Source organism: Haliaeetus albicilla, chromosome W (genome assembly GCF_947461875.1).
Source record: "Haliaeetus albicilla chromosome W, bHalAlb1.1, whole genome shotgun sequence".
NCBI classification, from domain to species: Eukaryota; Metazoa; Chordata; class Aves; order Accipitriformes; family Accipitridae; genus Haliaeetus; species Haliaeetus albicilla.
Window position 1 is genome coordinate 12,224,023 of NC_091515.1, and position 19,074 is coordinate 12,243,096.

At 47.6% G+C, this 19,074-nt stretch overlaps 1 long non-coding RNA gene across 1 annotated transcript in view; it reads right to left on the bottom strand.

The window, feature by feature from the left end:
* Nucleotides 1-7,761: 7,761 nt before the first annotated feature.
* Nucleotides 7,762-19,074, bottom strand: part of LOC138683278 (uncharacterized) — a 260,146-nt gene continuing 248,833 nt past the window's right edge. The window contains exon 3 of the long non-coding RNA XR_011322879.1: nt 7,762-7,845. This is a non-coding gene — a long non-coding RNA (uncharacterized lncRNA). The remainder of the gene's footprint in view (nt 7,846-19,074) is intronic.

Genomic DNA, 19,074 nt, shown 5'->3' on the forward strand with positions numbered 1-19,074 from the left:
AAATGAAGAATCCAGAGGCCAATTTACAGCTCACTGAATTAGTTCTATATATAATTTGTGACCCACTTTTTATACTAAGTCTGGCATAACAGGCTTAAAAATATTTTTTTTTGTTAGTATTGTACCACAGTTTTCATGTGTATTCTTGTTGTGGTCAGACCCTCTGCTGCTATCTGTCCCTTGAAGGACTAAGATTACAAGTCTGAGGTACAAAGTGAGGTTTATTGGGATAAGGCACTTATTAAGTGGATAACAATTACACCACCCTGCGAGTGGGGACTATTCTGCTTCTATTCCAAAATTCCTTATAATCTACCTAATAGAAATCACTCAATTCCCAGGAAAGTATCCTTACCTGGCATCCCAAGTAAGGGGAGATCACCAAGGCGTGGGCCAGCCGTTCCTCAGGAGCGCTTGAATCGGGCTCTCAGGGAGCTTTTTATATATCCTTCCATGGTGGTTTCTGTGATCACCGCCTAGCGGTATCATTTCACTGTTGCTGGGCAAACTTGGGCCCAGTGGAATGTAAGGTCAGATCCCTAACCAAAGCACTGCCACTCGGTCTGGATCATCTCCCCACAATATACCCCTTGACCACAGAAATCACTACCAAAGAAGGGACATTCAAGATCCATGGAGTGCCGGTGTGTTGAGGATTTCTTGGCTGGGCAAAGGCATGTGAGCAATCCAGCCTTTAGCTGGGAATGAAGCATAAGTTTACAAAGTGCTGAAGCAGACAAGGACGCTGTGTCCTTGTACGCTGGGAAAAAGGAAGATAAGAAGAGCTTGACAAACAACACCTGGATGCTGAAGAATGAGATAAGTAACTGCTGGACACCTCGTGAAGAAGCTTGCGCAGCCAATAGAGAATAAGATAGTGTCGCGTGAAACGGGGTATTGTACCAATTAGAGTATTGTATAAGGTGCATGGACAAGTCAGTCTTGTATAAATGTCAAGACGTCTGAACAGTAAATGAGCAAGATGTTAACTCATATTGAGTGTGATTCTTGACTCCGGCCACTCTTCCCGACATTTGGCGCCTGAACAGGGACCCTCAAATCTGTTATAACTTAACCAGGGCCGAGAACAGATGGAGGGCTTCTCAAATCTGCTCACAAGACTCGGCGGAGCAGACGGAGACGGGAGGAGCGGAGCAGGAGGCATCTGCGAGAATTTGGGCAGAGAGACGGATCCAACTGTGTGCACCAGTCTGGACCTGCATCGGTAAGACTGCTTTTACTTACTATGGATCACGAAGCGGCACTCACACTGTTAATGGAAATTCTCGCAAAGCGAGAGGCCAGTGTGAGCACACAAAAGCTCCAACAGCTCTGTCACTGGGGAAAAGAGAGAGGATGTTTTAAGACTCCTGAGACTGTGTTCAGTGCCACAGAGTGGCATGAACTGGGAGATAAGTTGTGGGACGAGACGATTAAGGGGAGTCGTACCGCAAAAGCTTTCGGACAGACTTGGCGAGAAGTAATGAATCACCTTCTACAAATGATAGCAGAAAAAAAAATGGCCAGTGCCGCCTCCGCAATGCTGGGCACTGAGACTACTATTCCTGAGTCCACACGTATTTTCGACTCGGAAACCACGAAAACCGCTAGAGGGGTTGTTGCCCCTATGAAAGCGTCAGCTACTGAGCTTTTAAATAATTCACCTGGCGACCCAGAAACAGGACAGTGCGATCCTAAACAAGGGAGTGCCGATTGCCGCCCGAGGGAATCTCAGCCCCGGTCAGTATCGGTAATAGACACTGAGCCTTCCTCCTCCGAGGACGAGGGAAGCCTGGGAGACGATCAAGAACCGCCGCATCCCCGCCCTCCCGCCTCCCCTCCCCTTTCCGCCCCCTTCCTCCTCCCCGCCCCTTTCCACCCCCCCCCTCCGCCCACTTACAGCGGCGCGTGTCAGCCGGCCATGGAGCGGCCGCCGCCAGCCGCGGCCGGCCCCCGGCCAGAACCATCCGCGCCCCTGCCACCGCCCTTTAATCCATCCCGTCTCTCGGAACCAGAGACGGTGAAACCAACTGCGCCCGCGATAGACGCGGAGTCGCCTGCAGTAGCCGCTGCAGAAGAAAGGCAGAGACATTGGAGGGGAGTAATAAAAGATGCCATTATAGAAGGGACTATGCTCCAAGCATTCCCAGTTATTGCATTAAATGGACAGAAAATATGGGAAGCATTTGACTGGAAGGTCATTGAGAAATTAAAGAATGCTGTGAGTCAGTACGGAATCAAATCTGCATTAGCTCACCAAATACTGCAATTCATTTTTTCTGCTGATACGCTGATACCTCAAGATATTAAACAGATAGCACAGTTGGTTTTGGAGCCCTCAGAAATGCTAGTGTTTTTCTGACAGTGGGAGACGCTCTGTGATCGGGAACAAGCAACACCACGACAACAAACAGATCCCCTATGGGGAGTAACCACGCAGATGCTGATGGGTACCGGACCCTTCGCATCAGGGAACGCTCAGTTACAATGTATCACTGAGGTTCATCATCTATCACAGATCTTGGCGTATCGATGTGGAAACCGCAGTAGACATTATGTTGATGGACACAGGGGTACACTTGGTGGATAGCAACATAAAGGGACCATTGGGGTTTGGGCTTAGTGCATTTGTGATGGGACGATCTTCAACAGCTCTAAAAGGAATCCTGGTAGTCCCAGGGCTTATTGATGCAGATTATTGTGGGACTGTGAAAATTATGATTCATGTTTTAATCCCTCCTGTTTCTATTCCTAAAGGTACCAGAATAGCACAATTAGTTCCATTCAGGTCGTGTGTTCTGAACCCAGGTGAAGTACAACGTGGAGATGGTGGATTCGGCTCCACAGGGAAACCGCAGGTATACCTTGCCATGGACATAACAAAAGGTAAACCAGAAAAGGTAGTGCAATTGGAAGGGCCTGATGGAGTTATCGTCAAGAAACCGATGACAATCAATACAGGAGCTGATGTTACGATTATTTCACGATATATTTGGCCTCCATCATGGCCATTGATCAATCCAAATTTTGGCATTGCAGGGATAGGGGGCACACAAGCCACCTTAGTCAGTCAGCTACTGATTACATTTGTGTTCCCCGACGGTGAGCATGTTACGACACGTCCGTATGTCATGACTACCCCAAGTGAATTGTTCGGCCTCATAGGCCGTGGTTTATTGAGTCAAATGAAGGCAATGTTAGTGACCCATCCTTTTTAGGAGCGGTCACTGAGGGGCAGCCAGTCCTGAAAATTAGCTGGAAAACAGATGAGCCTGTTTGGATTGATCAGTAGCCGCTAAATTCTGAAAGGCTGCTAAAAATACAAGAGTTAGCTGAGGAGCAATTGAGAGCGGGACATGTTGTTCCTTCTACTAGTCCATGGAATACACCAATATTTACCATTCCCAAGAAAAGTGGGAAATGGAGACTGTTACATGATCTCAGAGCTGTGAATGCGGTGATGCACAGTATGGGAGCCCTGCAGCCAGGTTTGCCGTCTCCAGTTATGCTTCCAGAAGAATGGGATTTGTTAATTATAGATCTAAAGGATTGTTTTTTCACCATTCCCTTGCATCCAGATGACGCTGAACGGTTTGCCTTTTCGGTACCATCGATTAATAAGGCAGAGCCCTATAAGAGATACCATTGGGTCGTGTTACCGCAATGGATGCGCAATTCCCCCACGATGTGTCAGGTGTATGTGGCCTGGGCATTAGAGCCTGTAAGAAAGCAGTTTCCTCAGTTACATTTTGATAGCGGGAAGGAACTTGCCACAGGATGAAATTTTAACTCAATTGCTGGACATCTTAAGCCGTCGTGGAGTAATAATTGCTCCTGAAAAGGTGCAAAAGGCAGCACCTTGGAAGTATTTGAGGTGGCACATAGATGCTAGCAATGTTAGAAATTTCAACGGTACATGATGTCCAGAAGCTTGTGGGAGATATCCAGTGGGTGCGGAATCTTTGCAGTATCACTAATAATGATATGGCCCCTCTGGTAGAACTCTTGGGTACGAGCGCACATGCAGATTGATACCTATCCTGCTGCCATGTGGGCCACGGCACAAACTGGAGAAAAGGCCTTACATATTGAATGACATCTTCATGCTTCTTTTGCAGTGCTGGGTGTGCCTAAAGAAATTAAGACGGACAACGGCCCAGCCTATGGTTCTACACGATTTGCTTGATTTTGTACTTTGTGGGGAATTCACCATGGTACGGGTATTCCACATCTTCCCACAGGACAGGCTATTGTCGAACTGGCCAACCGAACCTTAAAGAGCATGCTGCAAAAACAAAAAGGGGGGAACCCAGGGCTTACTCCCAGAGGAACGATTGGCCAAAGCCTTATTTGTGCTAAATTATCTTAGATTGACAGGTGATCACAAAGACCCACCAATGGTAGTGCATCATGCTCTTTTACAGGCGGAAAGGGTGCAACAAAGTACAGGAATCATGGTAATGTATAAGGACCCAGAATCCGGGAAATGGTGCGGACCAGCAGAAGTAAAACTTACTGGGAGAGGGTATATATGTCTGCTTACAGATCGAGGCCTTCGCTGGATCCCGGCTAAGTGGGTCAAGCCATGGCTTCGCACTGATGCTGGACCCGGAATTGTCCCAATGGCAACTGGCACGGCACCAGCAGATGCTGGAGCCACTGATCCGACAGATTCTGACTAATAGAGTATTACACTTTAGAGGACTAGTGGACATTGAGTCCTTCAGAGAGGTTTTTAGAACAGCGTGCCTTATTGTATGTAGAACTTGCTTTAGGTAAAAAGTGTGTTAAGCATAATTTGATTAAACATAGTGTGATTACGGGAAGACAGTGTGGGGTAAACGTAAAAGTTAGTTAAAGCCAAAATTAGGGGTAAGGTCTATTTCCATTAATAACCTGGGAACGAGGTTGATTGTGTTTCCACAGATACAGGCCCACGACGGACTCCTGTTCGATTTGTACGACCATCATCATCTGGAGCATCATAGATGGTGTGGCAATATGAATACCACCTCAGTCAAAAACTAATGTATAGGTCACCTTGGCTAACATAACAGGTCAAGATTCTCTGTGCACCGCAACCGCATCATAAAGCCCATGAACCAATAGACAAGATGGCTATGACTCGTGCAGCGCGCCTGGCCAGCGAGCGCATGCGTCATAGATTGCAACCGAGGCAGACTTTTGGCACCCGCTGGCCATGTGTGCTGAAACCCGTTCCTCTGCAAATGTATAAATACCGGGATTTTCCGAAGAGCATCGGGCTGGTGTATGGTGAGGCCATCGTTGCCTCTGTGGGGACGCCCACGGAAAGCTGGCACCTACCGATTGCTGGGCTGAGTTTGCGGAGCAAGATGGCACAAGAATGTATGGATGGTTCCTCTTCCTCATAGTCCTCATGGTTCGGGTCATTAGGGGTAACGGGTTGGCTTAAAGAATTATGGGCATTGTTGTAGTTATTGTGATTTTAGCTATTGTAATAATTTTACCTTGTTCAGCTTGTTAAGGAAAAATGGCATCCCAAGTTATTAAGCAAGCCTGGATTGCTCAAAAACAAAAAGGGGGAATTGTTGAGGATTTCTTGGCTGGGCAAAGGAATGTGAGCAATCCAGCCTTTAGCTGGGAATGAAGCATAAGTTTACAAAGTGCTGAAGCGGACAAGGACGCTGTGTCCTTGTACGCTGGGAAAAAGGAAGATAAGAAGAGCTTGACAAACAACACCTGGATGCTGAAGAATGAGATAAGTAACTGCTGGACACCTCGTGAAGAAGCTTGCGCAGCCAATAGAGAATAAGATAGTGTCGCGTGAAACGGGGTATTGTACCAATTAGAGTATTGTATAAGGTGCATGGACAAGTCAGTCTTGTATAAATGTCAAGACGTCTGAACAGTAAACGAGCAAGATGTTAACTCATATTGAGTGTGATTCTTGACTCCGGCCGCTCTTCCCGACACCGGTGGGAGCGGCTCTTGCCTCCACGCATAATGTCATGTGTGGTGGGTTGACCCTGGCTGGACGCTGTGTGCCCACCAAAGCCATTCTATCACTCCCCCTCCTCAGCTGGACAGGGGAGAGAAAATATAACAAAGGGCTTGTGGGTCTGTCCTGGTTTCAGCTGGGATAGAGTTAATTGTCTTCCTAGTAGCTGGTACAGTGCTATGTTTTGAGTTCAGTATGAGAAGAATGTTGGTAACACTGATGTTTTCAGTTGTTGCTCAGTAATGTTTAGACTATAGTCAAGGATTTCTCAGCTGCTCATGCCCAGCTGGAGGGGCACAAGAAGTTAGCACAGGACAGAGCCAGGACACCTGACCCAAAGTGGACAACAGGGTATTCCATACAATGTGACACCACATTTAGTGTATGAACTGGGGGGAGTGGGGGTGGGGGATCGCCGCTCAGGGACTAGCTGGGTGTCGATCGGTGGGTAGTGAGCAATTGCACTGTGCATCATTTGTACATTCCAATCCTTTTATTATTGCTGTTGTCATTTTATTAGTGCTATCATTATCATTATTAGTTTCTTCTTTTCTGTTCTATTAAACCATTCTTATCTCAACCCACGAGTTTTACTTCTTTTCCTGATTTTCTCCCCCATCCCACTGGATGGGGGGGAGTGAGTGAGCGGCTGCATAGTGCTTAGTTGCTGGCTGGGGTTAAACAACGACAGGGTCCAGATAAGGACAGGAGAGATCATTCACCAATTACCGTCATGGGCAAAACAGACTCACCTTGGGGAAAATTAACTCAATTTATTACCAAGCAACCAGAGTAGGGCAATGAGAAATAAAACCAAATCTCAGAACACCTTCCCTCCACCCCTCCCTTCTCCCTGGGCACAGCTTCACTCCCGGATTCTCTACCTACCACCCCCAGCAGCGCAGGGGGACGGGGAATGGGGGTTACGGTCAGTTCATCACACGTTATTTCTGCTGCTTCATCCTCCTCATGGGCAGGACTCCTCACACTCTTCCCCTGCTCCAGCGTGGGGTCCCTCCAATGGGAGACAGTCCTCCATGAACTTCTCCAAAGTAGGTCCTTCCCACGGGCTGCAGTTCTTCATGAACTGCTCCAGCATGGGTCCTTTCCACGGCGTGCAGTCCTTCAGGAGCACACTGCTCCAGCGTGGGTCCCCCACGGGGTCACAAGTCCTGCCAGAAAACCTGCTCCAGTGTGGGCTCCTCTCTCCACAGATCCGCAGGTCCTGCCAGGACCCTGCTCCAGCACGGGCTTCCCACGGGGTCACAGCCTCCTTCGGGAACCCACCTGCTCCGGTATGGGGTCCTCCACGGGCTGCAGGTGGATATCTGCTCCACCATGGACCTCCCTGGGCTGCAGGGGGACAGCCTGCCTCACCATGGTCTTCACCATGGGCTGCAGGGGAATCTCTGCTCCGGCGCCTGGAGCATCTCCTCCCTGTGGACACATATTTAGCTAACGGTCACAAGAGCATTCCAGACGCCTTTAGAAGGCCTTGAACAGTATAAACAAGAAGACAAAAAAAGAAAGATGCCAATTAGAAGAACACAGGTGCACATTCCATGAGAAAGGGTACTTGGCACAAAGAACCTCAATTCGGCAGTTTATCTTGACCAATTAGACTGAGACAAGTTTCGCATGTTTTAGTTGATATAACCAATTATGTCTTATGTTTATGCGCGTGTACAGAGTTAGTATAACCAATTATATCTTATGTTTATGCGCGTGTATAGTGTCGATATAACCAATCATATTTTATGCTTATGCGGTGTCACTGTCATGCTGCTTACTACAGTCAGTGTGTTCCATATCAATCTCAGCATAAGGTTTCATCCATTTAGTTGGAATCCACTTTGGCCCATTTTCTTGAGGGGTCAATTGTGGAGGTGCCGTTAAGGTAGTGTCGCCTCGTAACATTTCAAATAAAGGGGTCAGAAGCTCATTATCTATTCCCAACAGTGTTCGAACCCAATTGATTGTCCCCAGTAATTTTTGCACATCATTCAATGTTTCAATCTTGTCTGTAATTTCCAGTTTTTGTGGAACTATAGTTTTTTCTAAAATCTTCCAGCGTAAATATTTCCATGGTTGCATTTTTTGTACCTTTTCTGGTGCTATTTTGTCCTGGTTTCATCTGGGATGTAGTTAGCTGTCTTCCTAGTAGCTGGTACAGTGCTATGTTTTGAGTTCAGTATGTGAAGAATGTTGATAACACTGATGTTTTCAGTTGTTGCTCAGTAGTGTTTAGACTACAGTCAAGGATTTTTCAGCTTCTCATGCCCAGCCAGGGCACCTGACCCAAACTGGCCAACAGTGTATTCCATACCATGTGACGTCCCATCTAGTTTAGGAACTGGGAAGTGGGGGGCAGGGTTTTTCGCCGCTTGGGGACTGGCTGGGTGTCGGTCGGCGGGTGGTGAGCGATTGCCCTGTGCATCATTTGTACATTTCAATCCTTTTATTACTACTGTTGTCATTTTATTAGTGTTATCATTATCATTATTAGTCTTTTCTTTTCTGTTCTATTAAATCGTTCTTATCTCAACCCAGGAGTTTTACTTCTTTTCCTGATTTTCTCCCCCATCCCACTGGATGGGGGGGAGTGAGTGAGCGGCTGCGTGGTGCTTAGTTGCTGGCTGGGGTTAAACCACGACAGTCCTTTTTGGCGCCCAACGTGGGGCACGAAGGGTTGAGATAACGACAAACCTGACCAGAGCTTGTTAAAACAAATTTGTCCTAAGCATTCATTATGTTGATTTATGCATTCTTAGAGTTGTTGCTCTGGTTTTTAAGGCTCTGTTATGTATCACCTCGCTTGCTGTATGTAGTTCCTCTTCTACTGCTTATCATCCGTGGGAGGTGGATTAAGGTTTTCGCTTTGATGTATGGTATAACTCTGGTTTATGGTATGATAAAGTCATCAGCTGTGGGATTAATCCGATATTTGCACTTAGCATTGTCACCTTTATACTGCGGGAGCCATCTGTGGGAAACTATTAATAATTATACCATTTACCTTTCCTCCATGGAAAACCAGTCTGTGGGTGGGGTACCTTTCTTCCCCTCTCCTTTCTCCTTCGGTCCAGTTACAATGGTGTTTGAGAATTTTGAAAAATTTGAATACTCCTGGAATGTTGGGACTAGCACGGTCCTAGCCCTACTGCTAGGAATTAGCATACTTCTGAATGTGGTTCAGCTCTCGTTTAAGGTTAAACAGCTATTTAAGAAGATCACCCAGAGATGTGCCCCAAGGCTGGATAATTATGAGTGGCAGGGTGTGTGGGGTAGTATGGGCAAATACCTAGAAAAGTGGGCACCTCCGATGTTTTGGAAATTCACCCCTGAACAAGTGCAGGATCCAGAAGAACTAGTAAAATATTTGGAAAAGGTATGCTGTCACCCCGGCAGCTCCAGAGAGATACAAATCACTGCAACGTGCTGGGGCCTGGCCCATGCCTATCGAGCCCTGTTTGACACCACTCAGTACCCTCAAGGGGAAGAGAAAGTCTCTGGACCTAACAACAAAATGGTGAGCACCGCGGCCACCCAAACCTTGGCAACGGGCGCTGCGGCCCCTCCAGCCCCGGCAAGGAGCATTGCAGGCACCCAGACCTTGGCGACAGGCACCGTGACCCCTCCAGCCCCGGCGACGAGCACTGCTGCTACCCAAACCTCGGTGACAGACACTGCGGTTATCCAAAACCCGGTGAGCAATACTGCAACTGAACCAGCGGACCAACCTGCACCAGCATCAGTTGCCCCCGTACAGAAAAAGAAATATACAAAAAAATCAGTTCGCTTAGCGAAGGATGAAGATGAACCAGGGTCATCACGGGAACCGGAGGAAGAGGCAGAACCAGAGGTAATAACCCGGTCCCTATCCTTGAGTGAGCTGCGGGATCTGCGAAAAGACTTTGGCCGCCGCATAGGTGAGCATATTATCACCTGGCTCCTCCGATGCTGGGACAATGGGGCTAATAGCTTGGAATTAGAAGGTAGGGAAGCCAAGCAGCTGGGATCGCTTGCCAGGGAAGGTGGCATTGACAAGGCAATTGGAAGAGGGACACAAGCCATCAGCCTCTGGAGGCGACTCCTGTCAAGTGTGAAGGAAAGGTACCCCTTTAAGGAAGATGTTATATGTCAATCAAGCAAGTGGACCACCATGGAAAGAGGTATCCAATATCTGAGGGAATTAGCTGTGCTAGAGACGATCCATCATGACCCGGACAACCCACAATTACCCAAAGATCCAGACGAAGTCCAATGCACACGACCCATGTGGCGGAAGTTTGTACGGAGCGCACCATCATCCTATGCCAACGCATTGGCAATAATGGCCTGGAAGGATGAAGAGGCACCGACAGTGGAGGAAGTGGCTCGCCAACTCCGTCAATACGAAGAAAATCTCTCTTCCTCCCTACAAGCCTGCATTGCAGCTGTGGAGAAGCTGTCCGAGGATGTCCAACAAATCAAAGAGGATATGTCCTACTCCACACGTGTAAGGACCAATGTCTCAGCTATTAGGAGTGAGCGCTCCTCTTCCCAAGAGAGCGAATATAGAAGGTACACACCGCGAGGTGCCCTGTGGTTTTACCTATGTGATCAGGGAGAGGACATGAGGAAATGGGACGGAAAACCTACCTCGGTCCTAAATGCACGGGTACGTGAACTGCGAGGAAAAACCACCACAAAAGGGGATTCTACCAGGAGAAATGCCGCTCCAGTTTCCAAACAGAGTAGAAGGGCTGATTTCATTTCTGATCCTCTTGAAGGGACCTCTGAGCCAATTTTACGAGAAGTGAATACTGAATACTCTAACCAGAATTAGAGGGGCCCTGCCTCCAGCCAGGTGGAGGAAAGGGATAACCGGGTCTATTGGACTGTGTGGATTCGATGGCCTGGCACGTCAGACCCACAGGAATATAAGGCTCTAGTAGACACCGGAGCACAGTGCACCCTAATGCCATCAAGTTATAAAGGGACAGAATCCATTTGTATTTCTGGTGTGACAGGGGGATCCCAAGAATTAACTGTATTGGAAGCTGAAGTAAGCCTAACTGGAAATGAATGGCAGAAACACCCCATTGTGACTGGTCCAGAGGCTCCATGTATCCTTGGCATAGACTATCTCAGGAGGGGGTATTTTAAGGACCCGAAGGGGTATCGATGGGCTTTTGGTATAGCTGCCTTGGAGACGGAGGGCACTGAACAGCTGTCTACCCTGCCTGGTCTCTCTCAAGATCCTTCGATTGTGGGGTTGCTCAAGGTTGAAGAACAACAAGTGCCAATTGCTACCACGACGGTGCACCGGCGGCAATATCGCACCAACCGAGACTCTCTGATTCCCATCCACAAGTTGATTCGCCAACTGGAGAGCCAAGGAGTGATCAGCAAAACCCGCTCACCCTTTAATAGTCCCATATGGCCAGTGCGGAAGTCTAATGGGGAGTGGAGACTAACAGTTGACTATCGCGGCCTGAATGAAGTTACACCACCGCTGAGTGCTGCCGTTCCAGATATGCTAGAACTTCAATACAAGCTAGAGTCAAAGGCAGCCAAGTGGTATGCCACAATTGACATTGCTAATGCGTTTTTCTCAATCCCTCTAGCAGCAGAGTGTCGTCCACAATTTGCCTTTACTTGGAGAGGTGTCCAGTACACTTGGAATCGATTGCCCCAGGGGTGGAAACACAGCCCCACCATTTGCCATGGACTAATCCAGACTGCACTGGAAAAAGGTGAAGCTCCGGAACACCTGCAATACATTGATGACATCATCGTATGGGGCAACACAGCAGAAGAAGTCTTTGAGAAAGGGAAGAAAATAATCCAAATCCTTCTGAAAGCCGGTTTTGCCATAAAAGAAAGTAAGGTCAAGGGACCTGCACAGGAGATCCAGTTTTTGGGAATAAAATGGCAAGATGGACGTCGTCAGATCCCAATGGATGTGATTAATAAAATAGCAGCTATGTCTCCCCCGACTAATAAAAAGGACACACAGGCCTTCTTAGGTGTCGTGGGGTTTTGGAGAATGCATATTCCAAATTACAGTTTGATTGTAAGCCCTCTCTATCAAGTGACCCGGAAGAAGAATGATTTTAAATGGGGCCCTGAACAACAACAAGCCTTTGAACAAATTAAACGGGAGATTGTTCATGCCGTAGCCCTTGGACCAGTCCGGACAGGACAAGATGTTAAAAATGTGCTCTATACTGCAGCTGGGGAGAATGGCCCTACCTGGAGCCTCTGGCAGAAAGCACCTGGGGAGACCCGGGGCCGACCCCTGGGGTTTTGGAGTCGAGGATATCGAGGATCCGAGGCTCGCTATACTCCAACTGAAAAAGAGATATTGGCAGCGTATGAAGGAGTTCGAGCTGCCTCAGAAGTGGTTGGTACTGAGACACAGCTCCTCTTAGCACCCCGACTACCAGTGCTGGGCTGGATGTTCAAAGGGAGGGTCTCCTCTACACATCACGCGACTGACGCCACGTGGAGTAAGTGGATCGCACTGATCACACAACGGGCTCGCATAGGAAACCCCAGTCACCCAGGAATTTTAGAAGTAATCACGGACTGGCCAGAAGGCAAAGATTTTGGAATGTCACCAGAGGAGGAGGTGGCACGTGCTGAAGAAGCCCCGCTGTATAATAAACTGCCAGAGAATGAGAGGCAATATGCCCTGTTCACTGACGGATCCTGTCGCATTGTGGGAAAGCATCGAAGGTGGAAAGCTGCTGTATGGAGTCCTACACGACAAGTTGCAGAAACTGCTGAAGGAGAGGGTGAATCGAGTCAGTTTGCAGAGGTGAAAGCCATCCAGCTAGCGTTAGATATTGCTGAAAGAGAAAAGTGGCCAGTGCTCTATCTCTATACTGACTCATGGATGGTGGCAAATGCCCTGTGGGGGTGGTTACAGCAATGGAAGCAGAGCAACTGGCAGCGCAGAGGTAAACCCATTTGGGCTGCCACGCTGTGGCAAGATATTGCGTCCCGGCTAGAGAATCTGGTTGTAAAAGTACGTCATGTAGATGCTCACGTACCCAAGGGTCGGGCCACTGAAGAACATCGAAACAACGAACAGGTGGATCAGGCTGCCAAGATTGAAGTGTCTCAGGTGGACCTGGACTGGCAACATAAGGGTGAGCTATTTATGGCTCGATGGGCCCATGATACTTCAGGCCATCAGGGAAGAGATGCAACATATAGATGGGCTCGAGATCGAGGGGTGGACCTGACCATGGACACTATCGCGCAGGTTATCCATGAATGTGAAACATGTGCTGCAATTAAGCAAGCCAAGCGGTTAAAGCCCCTGTGGTATGGAGGGCGATGGCTGAAATATAAATTTGGGGAAGCCTGGCAGATTGACTATATCACACTCCCACAAACTCGCCAAGGCAAGCGCTATGTGCTTACAATGGTGGAAGCAACCACCGGATGGCTGGAAACATATTCTGTACCCCATGCCACTGCCCGGAACACTATCCTGGGCCTTGAGAAGCAGGTCTTGTGGCGACATGGCACCCCAGAAAGAATTGAGTCAGACAATGGGACTCATTTCCGAAACAACCTCATAGACACCTGGGCCAAAGAGCACGGCATTGAGTGGGTGTATCATATCCCCTATCATGCACCAGCCTCTGGGAAAATTGAGCGATACAATGGACTGTTAAAGACTACATTGAGAGCAATGGGGGGCGGAACTTTCAAACATTGGGATACACATTTAGCAAAAGCCACCTGGTTAGTCAACACCAGAGGATCTGCCAATCGGAGTGGCCCTGCCCAATCAGAATTTTTACATACTGTAGAAGGGGATAAAGTCCCTGTAGTGCACATGAAGAACATGTTAGGGAAAACAGTCTGGGTTACTCCTGCCTCAGGCAAAGGTAAACCCATTCGTGGGATTGCTTTTGCTCAAGGGCCTGGGTGCACTTGGTGGGTGATGCGAAAAGATGGGGAAGTCCGATGTGTGCCTCAAGGGGATTTGATTTTAGGTGAAAATAGCCAGAATTAAACTGTATGATATTAGTTGCTATATAACCCTGCTACTGTATGTTATCATTACTATAATTGTTATATGCTATATCCATAGTACTATAGTAAGAATCACTTGGATCAAGCAAGAAAGAACTGTGATAAAACTGAGCAAAGCGCAGTAGAGGTGGATCCAGAACTGACTCCAGCATGCAACAATCCAACGGTGCACACCATCATCCTGCTGCGTCAAATGTCACCTGCTCGTCACACCGCACTGAAGCCCAATTCTGCTCTACCGACTGAGAGGACTTTGCACCATCCCTCCTGCTCAGACAGACTGGTATGACAGATGGAGCCCAGAGTCAGAAACTAAATGAACTCAACAAACATTTTATGAACATAAAGAACTAAAGAACTGATATCTCTGTGTGTGTATACTTATATATATATATATATCATTGTTCATATGTCTCAAAGGGATGGAAAGGTGGTGATGATTGATCAGAATGTAACTAAAGGTATGGGAACTGAGCATGACGTCAATGGTATAGAATAAGGGGTGGATACTGTCCTGGTTTCATCTGGGATGTAGTTAGCTGTCTTCCTAGTAGCTGGTACAGTGCTATGTTTTGAGTTCAGTATGTGAAGAATGTTGATAACACTGATGTTTTCAGTTGTTGCTCAGTAGTGTTTAGACTACAGTCAAGGATTTTTCAGCTTCTCATGCCCAGCCAGGGCACCTGACCCAAACTGGCCAACAGTGTATTCCATACCATGTGACGTCCCATCTAGTTTAGGAACTGGGAAGTGGGGGGCAGGGTTTTTCGCCGCTTGGGGACTGGCTGGGTGTCGGTCGGCGGGTGGTGAGCGATTGCCCTGTGCATCATTTGTACATTTCAATCCTTTTATTACTACTGTTGTCATTTTATTAGTGTTATCATTATCATTATTAGTCTTTTCTTTTCTGTTCTATTAAATCGTTCTTATCTCAACCCAGGAGTTTTACTTCTTTTCCTGATTTTCTCCCCCATCCCACTGGATGGGGGGGAGTGAGTGAGCGGCTGCGTGGTGCTTAGTTGCTGGCTGGGGTTAAACCACGACATATTTTTAAACCAAAATCAGACAATTGTGTAGTCAATCCTTTGAGCTTTTCGGATAACTCTCTTTTCCCTGCTATCAAGATATCATCCATATAGTGATAAATAATCAAGTCTGAATTTTGTTGTCTAAACCCTTTTAGAGCTTGGGATACATAGGATTGTCATATGGTTGGAGAATTTTTCATTCCTTGTGGCAGAACTACCCAATGATAACGTTCCATGAGTTCCTGTTTGTTTATGGTGGGGATAGAAAAGGCAAATTTTTCCGCATCTTTCGGGTCTAAATATATTGTAAAGAAACAATCCTTTAAATCAGTAATCAAAATGTTCCATCCTTGTGGAATCATAGTAGGCGTGGGTAACCCTAATTGAAGGGCTCCCATATTTTCCATTACTTCATTTATTTTTCTTAAATCATGCAACAGTCTCCATTTCCCAGAATTTTTTGGAATGACAAAAACTGGTGTATTCCAAGGGCTCGTGGTATTCACCAAGTGCCCTTGTCCAATTGCTCCTGTACTAACTGTTTCAAGATGGCGACCTTAGATTCAGTCAGCGGCCATTGATCTACCCAAAACAGTTCCTCTGTTTTCCATTTCAGTTTTAGGCATGGTCGCCTATCAATGGCCACACCACAAAATTGTCTCCTGTACTAAGCACACATCCCATTTGACTTAATGCATCCCTACCTATCAGGTTCATAGGGATATTGGTTACATAAGGTTTGATATAAGAAACTGAATTTTGACAAATCAATTGAATCATATATTTGCTTTGTCGAGTTTTTTATAATCCTCCCACACCGAACAGTTTCGAATCCATCTCAGAAAGCTCCCAAGTGACAGGCCAGTCTTCCCACGACAGAACCGTTACATCTGCTCCAGTATCCACTAATGCTTGTAATTTTATTTTTTCTGGCCTGTTCTTTGCATTTTGTAACTCTACCGATATACTAGGTTTTGTTTTATTGATCTCCATTGACCACATAATTTGAGCTTCTAATCCCGTAGATCCAAACCCTGCATTGCCACGCTGTTGATTAACCTTATGTCCTGGGTTCAGCTGGGATAGAGTTAATTTTTTACAGGAACCTGGGAGGTGGGGGGCATAGCCGGGGCAGCTGACCTGAACTGGCCAAGGAGCTATTCCATACCATGTGACATCATGCTCAGTATATAAAGGGGGAGCGGGCCGGGGGGTGGGCTCTTCTTTTCGGTGGGGGAAGTGGCAGAGCGTCGGGTCCCGGGTGGTGAGCAGTTGCACTGTGCATCACTCTTTTTGTATACTTTTTCATTAGTACCGTTGTTGTTGTTGCAATTTCTTTGTGTTGTTCCAGTAAACTGCCTTTATCTCAACCCTCGAGGTTCCAGGTTTGTTTTTTTTCCTCTCCTCCGTCTTCCCCCCATCCCACCGGAGGGGGGCGGGAGGAGTGAGCGAGCGGCCGCGTGGTCCTTTGTTACCAGCTGGGCTGAAACCACGACAGTCCTTTTTGGCGCCCAACGTGGGGCACGAAGGGTTGAGATAACGACAGATCTGGCCAGAGTGTGTTGAAACAAATTTGTCATACGCATTTCTTATACTAGATAAATAGATGTTAGTCACAATGTTGATTCAGCTGTTTACATGGTGGCGTTTTGTAAGTTCTTATATGCTTTATGTATTGCCTGTAGTTGCGTATCTCATCTCTGGGAGAGTGATTGGGATTATCATTTTGCTGTACTGGGCAATGTCGACTTGTGAAATGATTACATCACTGGTCATGAGGTTAAGTTGGTATCTGTATGAGGCAGTGATATCATTTCCAGACTTTGGGCACCTTCTGTCGGATTTTATTGGTAATTACACCCAACCCATGGGGAAGTTAGGGGGGGATACTTCCCCCCATCCGTTCCCCTCCTTTTTCTCTTTCCAACTAATTACAACAGTTTTCGAGAATTTTGAATATCCTTGGGATGCGCAAGCCTGTGTGCTGTTAGTGCTATGCCTCCTGACTATGTTTCAGGTCTTGTCTAGGGCTACAAAGAGGCTCTTTAAGAGTACCACCCAGAGATCTGTCCCAAAGCTGGATATTTATGGGTGGCACGGCATGTGGGAAGATATGGGCAGGTATCTAGAGAACTTCTCACCTCCAGTGGCTTGGAAGTTCACTCCCGAACAACTGCAGAACCCTCATGAAGTGATAGAATTTTTGAAAGGAAAATGCTGTGGCTATCCCAGAGACACACAACTCACTACACTGTGCTGGGCCCTGGCCGGTATCTACCAAACCCTGCTTGATACTATGCAGCACCCCCAGGGGGAAAAAGGGGAAAAGATGGAAAACAAGACAACATGCACCGTGGCTACCCCAACCCCGACAACATGCACCGTGGCTGCCCCTACCACGACAACAGGTACCATGGCTAACCCTACCCCGGTGACAGATACTGCCACTAAACCAGAGAACCAACCTGTGCCAGTATCAGTCGCCCCTGTACAGAAAAAGAAACACACAAAGAAATCAGTTCGCTCAGTGAGAGATGAAGATGAACCAGGGTCATCGCGAGAACAGGAGGAAGAGGCAGAACCTGAAATAATTACCCGATCTCTATCCCTGAGTGAGTTGCGTGACATGCGAAAAGATTTTAGCCGCCACCCAGGTGAGCACATTGTTACCTGGCTGCTCCGGTGCTGGGATAATGGGGCTAGTAGTGTGGAAGTAGAGGGTAAGGAAGCCAAGCAGTTGGGATCTCTGTCTAGAGAAGGGGGTATCGACAAGGCGATTGGGAGAAAAACACAAGTCCTCAGCCTCTGGAGGCGACTTCTGTCAGGTGTAAAGGAAAGATACCCTTTCAGGGATGAAGTTACATGTCACCAAGGCAAGTGGACCACCATGGAGAGAGGTATCCAGTACCTGAGGGAATTAGCCATGCTGGAGGTGATTTATAATGAGCCAGAAAATGCGCAGTCACCCACAGATCCAGATGAAGTCCAATGCACACAACCGATGTGGCGGAAGTTTCTACGAAGTGCACCACCAACCTATGCCAACTCATTGGCAGTAATGTCCTGGAAAGAAGGCTATGGACAAACAGTGGATGAATTGGCTGTCCAACTCCGGCAATATGAAGGAAGTCTCTCTTCCTCCCTACGGGCCTGTGTCTCAGCTGTAGAGGAATTGTCCCGAGAGTTCCAGCAATTCAAAGTAGATATGTCCTCCTCCTCACCTGTACAGGCCCGCATTGCAGTTATTGGGAGTAAGCGTTCCTCTGCCCAAGAGAGAGGAGAGAGAAAGTACACACGACGGGCTAACCTGTGGTTTTACCTGCGTGACCATGGAGAGGACATGAGGAAGTGGGATGGAAAACCTACCTCAGTCTTGGATTCACGGGTACGGGAGTTGCGAGAAAAAGCAACCAGAAAAGAAGATTCTTCTTGGAAAACTGCTGCTCCAGTTTCCCGTGAGCAGTCCCCCGGGCGCAGTAGATGGGCCGATCTCATTTCTGATCCTCTTGAAGGGACTTCTGATTCACATGTGCAAAAAGTGGGTAACAGATATTCTAACCAGGATTAGAGGGGCCCTGCCTCCAGCCAGGTGGAGGAGAGGGACAACCGAGTCTACTGGACAGTGTGGATTCGATGGCCTGGCACGTCAGACCCACAGGAATATAAGGCTCTAGTAGACACTGGTGCACAATGTACCCTAATGCCATCAAGTTATAAAGGGGCAGAACCCATCTGTATCTCTGGTGTGACAGGGGGATCCCAAGAGCTAACCGTATTGGAAGCCGAAATGAGTCTAACCGGGAATGAGTGGCATAAACACCCCATTGCAACTGGCCCAGAGGCCCCGTGCATCCTTGGTATAGATTATCTCAGAAGGGGGTATTTCAAGGACCCAAAAGGGTACCGTTGGGCCTTTGGTATAGCTGCATTGTAGATGGAGGAGATTGAGCAGCTGTCTACCCTGCCTGGTCTCTCCCAAGACCCTTCGGTTGTGGGGTTGCTGAAGGTTGAAGAACAACAGGTGCCAAT